General features: G+C 33.6%; 1 protein-coding gene across 1 annotated transcript in view; it reads left to right on the top strand.

The window, feature by feature from the left end:
* Nucleotides 1-1,775: 1,775 nt before the first annotated feature.
* The window catches only part of gtf2ird1 (GTF2I repeat domain containing 1), a 29,159-nt gene continuing 25,059 nt past the window's right edge, over nt 1,776-5,875 (top strand). The window contains exon 1 of the mRNA XM_016514355.1: nt 1,776-2,181. The gene's annotated coding sequence lies outside the window, so the exon portion shown is untranslated. The remainder of the gene's footprint in view (nt 2,182-5,875) is intronic.

The raw sequence follows: 5,875 nt of genomic DNA, 5'->3' as shown, positions 1-5,875 counted from the left end.
GTAGGCTGGACAAAAATGGAAATAAATTAAACTTGTGAGTGTTAAACGATAGTTTAAAAATAGTGTAACAGTTTAAACTCATAGTTTAAAAATACCATATATCATCAAGAGACATGCTTAATAAAAAAGTTAAACGAATTTTCATTCCTGAAATCGTCGAAGATATAAGCCAATATATTTTTAAGTCTAACTGGTCTGTGTATTGTAAGTGCAATATCCGGAGTGCAAAATATGTTGGCCGTATGGGCACCAGGGCCATCTGAAGATACATTTCTGCAAACGAGAACATGATTTCCACCAGCAAACCTAATGAGCAGCCACGACCGAATGGGTGACAGAGGGGAGGGATACACGCATTACAATGTTACGCCGTTAGGGGGAGACATTACATAAAACAAACCAGCCAAACTGTTGAAGGCTGTTCTGTTGCTTTGTTGTTGGACAGCAGTTTGTGATCACAGATCATCATCATGCTGCCATAATATTCTGTCACATGCTAGACATGAAGAAATATACGATTCAAAACTATACAAAATGACTATTATTAGGCCTACATTGATACATTTTAATATATTCAAAACATGTTACATTATATTTATTCCAATAATTTTAAGTTACTTACATTTTTTTAATTACACTTTAATTTTTGACCACAAATATGATTATAAAATGAGTAACTCTGACTTAACTCTATTTGATTGGATGAGTCATATTGTAAGTTATTATACAGACTGAACACGGCTATCCAATCCGTGACATTAGTTAAAATCATACTCATTCTGACAAAATGAATGTGACATGTTTTTGTTTTTAATTTAATTTTGTAACCAGTTTTGCTTATCTAAACTTTATACCAAGTGATTCTGCGGTAAATACCGAATATTAGAGAGAAGGCTTGAATGTAAGCAGACAGACTATTTGTGACCCTGGACCACAAAACTGCGTCTTAAGTCGCTTGGGTGTATTTTCAGCAAAATAAAACAACATTTGTATGGGTCAAATTTTTTTTTTTTTTTTTTTTTTTTTGCCATGATTCTAACAATTTTATAGGCAGAAATTACATATGAGACATGTTTTGTTTGTCTTGACCCAGGAATTCAAAGAACTTTTGAACCTGTTGCAGAATTATTGACATTTTTTAAAAATACACTTATAATAGCGCCACCTAGTGTTTGATAAAGGTGTGTATTTGGAATTTGAGACCATCCCACCAAGTTTGGGGTCTCTGAAACCCAGACAGTTTTAGTGAAATGAATGAATGAATGCACTTTTCGTTATTTAGACTACTACTAATAAGAAAACAGATATAATAGTACCCTTCAGTGCTTGTTTACTAATAACAAACTCTTCCATGGTTAAAAGTGGGATGAATTATGTTATTTCATATGATAATTCTGAATAATTTTACTGGACCTTTTGATGAGGTTAATATATCTGATAACAAATGAACATTTTTAATATGACTACAAAGGACATAACAAATATTACATTTAAAAAGGGTAATTAATATTGCATAACTATATAATTTTCATTTATTTTTAAATTAATTTATTAGATGCAGTGGAAAATATCAGACAGCCTATTTATTATATTATTTAAGATTTGTTGCATCAGGGTTTTTTACGTTGCGTTATCCTTATCTTATAATCATAAATGTATTTACAGATTCACGAAATCGATGGAACGCGGAACGGTACAGGTTATCAGGCGCACCGTTTGCGCTTATTTGCAACGGTCTGGTTCCTCTTAAAATAAAGCAGCGATAACAGGGGGGATGTGGCGATGGGCAGAGCGAAATATGGACATGTTACAGTCACAATGTCAAAAGAGTTGTCCTGCGAGTGCTGTTCCAGCGGTTCTTTAATCCTGTATGTAAATGACAGCCAATAGATGCTGTTGTTGAGTTGGGCTGGGATTAGCGGAGGCGAATGACTTTCAATTTTACTGGATTACAGAACAAAGAAAGGGGAAAGGGGACACACTCCTCTGTTAAAGAAAACAGAAAGAAAACGGGGCAAATTGATCAAATAAATCACGTCGATTTCATTTCAGCAGACTACAAACCATTCGAGATTATGACATTTAAGAAAGTCGCTATCGTCTTTCTTTAGATGGGAATTCAGCTCTCACTACTATTGGATTAAACGGAGAATAAACCTATTCCGGGATTGACAACATAAGGTAATTAAACACGGGGAAATCGGTAAGGATTAAATGTAATTCTGTTTATGTGTGAATTAAAAACCATTTACGAGTATCGTTCTTGAGCACGTGACTTTTTATGGATGTTGAAAAAGTGAAATTACAGATTATAATTTAGGGGGGAGGAGGATGGCTAGGAGTGTTAGCACACTGGCTATCATGCTAACGCTCCGCACGCGAATCTGTGTCGCTCGACGCGATGTTTTAGACGCTTTTATCAAAGTAACACGCGTTATAATACAGCGTAGATAAGATAAACAATTAAACGCCTTTGCGTTCTGCGTTTTAGTTTACTGTAGACGCAATTCTCCTGTTTTGTTTGTCTTGTGAAAATGGCAACACAATTTGAGTGCTAGCAAGTTGCCTAAATAGAGCGGTTTCATTGTTGGCTGGGTGATAAATTACAGTCAGTGGTTTTCATTTTGCACAGTCTTATGAAAATCGCCGAGGTTGGCGTGGTCACAGATGCGTTTGTCGACCTGAGAAGGTCATGTTTACAATGTCAAATCCACCTATCAGTGGCTGCTAATCTGTGTCTACTGTGAAGACTGCTTTTCTAGATTATTATGCATAACTGAATGTGTCCCAGTGCTGCGGAGTAATAATATCACATGTCTCTAAACTTGCTCGGGTTTCCCTCGAAGGACTTCTCTACTGTCAGATCCATTCATGAAGACAATGCGAGTTTATGATTTATGTCATGCTGTCCCGCTATGAGTCTGTCACTGAAACATGAACTATCCCAGAATGACTTGCTGTCGGATTGGGCCTGTATACGTTATTTATAACAGTAGTAGCTGTCCGTGTTTCTTTGTGCTTTTTCTTCAACCAGATTTTATAGCGGACACAGTATCACAATTGTTTACTGTACAAAATATTCTTAGGATTAAAGTTTATTAATACTAGCATGAACTGCACATGCAAAATTATTGCTTAAATGTAGGCTGACTAGGAAATTAACAGCAGAAGAGACTGAACGGTATAGAACAAAAACTGTGGTAATTATCTATATTACCAAGACAATTAATTTCCGTCCAATATTTCTGACAAAAATATGAAGCCAACAGCAAAAGATACTGAAAGCATTTTCTCCTCTTAAAAAAGGGGATTATTTGGTAATCCTAACTATACTTGATTATATGGTTAGTTGCATTTTATTATTTACGTTTTACATTTTAATTTATTTACAGTATTTTACGTTTAGCATTGTTTTACTCCAAAACACTTATGAATCACCAATTGAGCACAGTGAAAAGTACCATAGTTTATGGATGTAGAACTGTGGTAATATTTGAATGAACTTGTAAATACAATTCTATATGAATATGGCAATCATTCAGTACCATAGTTTATATCAAAGTATCTTGATTTCAGTACTTTTTAAGATCTGTCTCCAACAGGCCTACAAATCACTAGTTCACAACTACTGAATCAGACCTTCATCCTTTCATAACAAAAGCACTATTTTATGGAAATAGTACCATGGTATTCTTTGAATTACCTTCGAATAGCATGTACAGTTGTATATGAATATGGCAATCATTCAGTCAAGGTATTTTAAGAAAATTTCAGCACTTTTTTTCAAAGTAAATAGCTTTAAATATTGTCGTTTGACATTCGTTTAAAAAAACTGGTTTATTCACAACTAATAGTATTAAAATGACCACATTTGAAACAGGTTTTTCAATCTACATATATCCATAGCAGAAACATAAAGAAAGCATTTTCTCTTCAACTTTTATAAAACATTTTTAAGCCTATTTATTTTGTAATCCTAACTAATCTTTATGATATAGTTAGTTGCATTTTATTATTTGCGCTTAGTATTGTTTTAATCCAACAGACTTGCAAATCACTATTAGCATGTAAATACAATTGTATATTAACATGGCAGTCATTAAGTATCAAAGTATTTTCAGTACTTTTTATACGGTAAATTAGTTTAAACATATACATCTGGTTTTGGTTTAAAAAGCTGGTTGATTCACAGTCTTTCAATCCACATATTCCCATATGTTGGCCATTACATAGCTAAGTTATCTGTTTTAACAATACATTTTTGATCTGAAGTGCAGAAGTAAATCTTCCTATCTTCCCATGGAGGCCACGCTTTGTGTTTACTCGATGCAACATGTTTGTGTGGCCTTGGGGAAAATGTCCAGGGTGAAAGGACTTAGGACCAATTAAAAGTCAATTATCAGCCTCTGAGCTGAACGATTTAGATACAGTTGTGTTTCTGAAGGGATCTGTGAGCTGAATCTGTATAAAGGCTATTAACAGAAGTATTGTGTATCAATGGCAGAGCCACAAGCCTCTTAGGGCAAAACCGCTCATAAAACCCACGTTACCCTTTTCTTGAGATGCCGTAATACCTTTAAGCACCATACAGGCAGTAATTCAAGAAGTAAAGGAGTGGCTACATTATGCTTCCCCCTCGAGCTGAGGATCTCAGATAGCGTGAATGAAAAAAACGGTATTTTGGCAGGGCGGACTCCTAACAAGGAGGAAGTCATTAATCTGTGCATTTAAGCATTTCAGTCCGGATCCCTACTTTTCCTGCAATTTTTTTTAGGAGTGTCACTAGTTGATTTTTTTCTAGTGTTTTTTCACCCTAAGAAAATATATTTGTTATAGTTAACTCATGTCTTTTGGCTACTGCAAAGAAAGCTTAGTGTAGAGTACAAAACAAGTCATTTATACATGAAGCTTAAGGTGTCAGATGAATGTAGTTGCCCCTGCAGATAGGATAAGCCTGTTCAATGAGGAAGTATTACCAATCTCTTTTTCTTCAAAAAGTTTTGTTAAACTTAGAAGTGTTAAGATGAAGCTATTAAATTACATTAACTCTTTTAAGATTATAACCCATTAAGATTATTTTCTAAGGCAAGCATTGTTATTGTTATTGCTCGGGTAAGATTCAAAATGATCTACTAACCTTAAAGGGATACACTGATGAAAGTTTGGTGTAGAAACAATTTTCACTCAGAAATTGCTAGTAAATTTCACAATTAAAAATAAATAGCAGGTTACACATTATTTGCAGTGTAGATTCTGATGTCTATTATTATGCATGTCTATTATTAGGCTGATGAAGTATCAGAACATACGCTAAAAAAAAAAAAAAAATCGGTGTATTGTTTAATTTGGATTTACTTAAAAAAATCACTTGGAAATTGCTAGTACGTTTCACAGCAGTAACACACTGAATTAAACATGAAATTTTCAAGTACACTGAAATAGCATTTTCTTGTAAATTCCAATAATCTTCATTTACAAACTAACAAACAAACACCAAAACAGTTTGCTTATCATCATTCTTCATGCAGTATATCTTCTTTTGTGCTCTGCAGAAGGAAGTTCGGTTTGACTGGTCACATTTTCTTCATAAAATGTAAAAATTGAGTTTGTTTTACTGTCTGAAAACATCCTGAATATGCAACACAAGTTGTGCCAATGCTGTACATTTACCTTAAACAATTTTCAGTAGTGCTGTCAAACGATTAATCGCATCCAAAATAAAAGTTTTTGTTTACATAATATATGTGTGTGTGCTGTGTATATTTATTATGTATATATAAATGCACACACATGCATGTATATAGTTAAGAAAAATATGTTATATTTGTATATTAAATATATTTATATATAATATAAATTATATAAATATATACAT

The sequence above is a fragment of the Sinocyclocheilus rhinocerous genome, unplaced genomic scaffold (genome assembly GCF_001515625.1).
Source record: "Sinocyclocheilus rhinocerous isolate Xijiao unplaced genomic scaffold, SAMN03320098_v1.1 scaffold896, whole genome shotgun sequence".
Classification (NCBI taxonomy): Eukaryota; Metazoa; Chordata; class Actinopteri; order Cypriniformes; family Cyprinidae; genus Sinocyclocheilus; species Sinocyclocheilus rhinocerous.
This window is presented reverse-complemented; position numbering and strand designations above follow the sequence as displayed.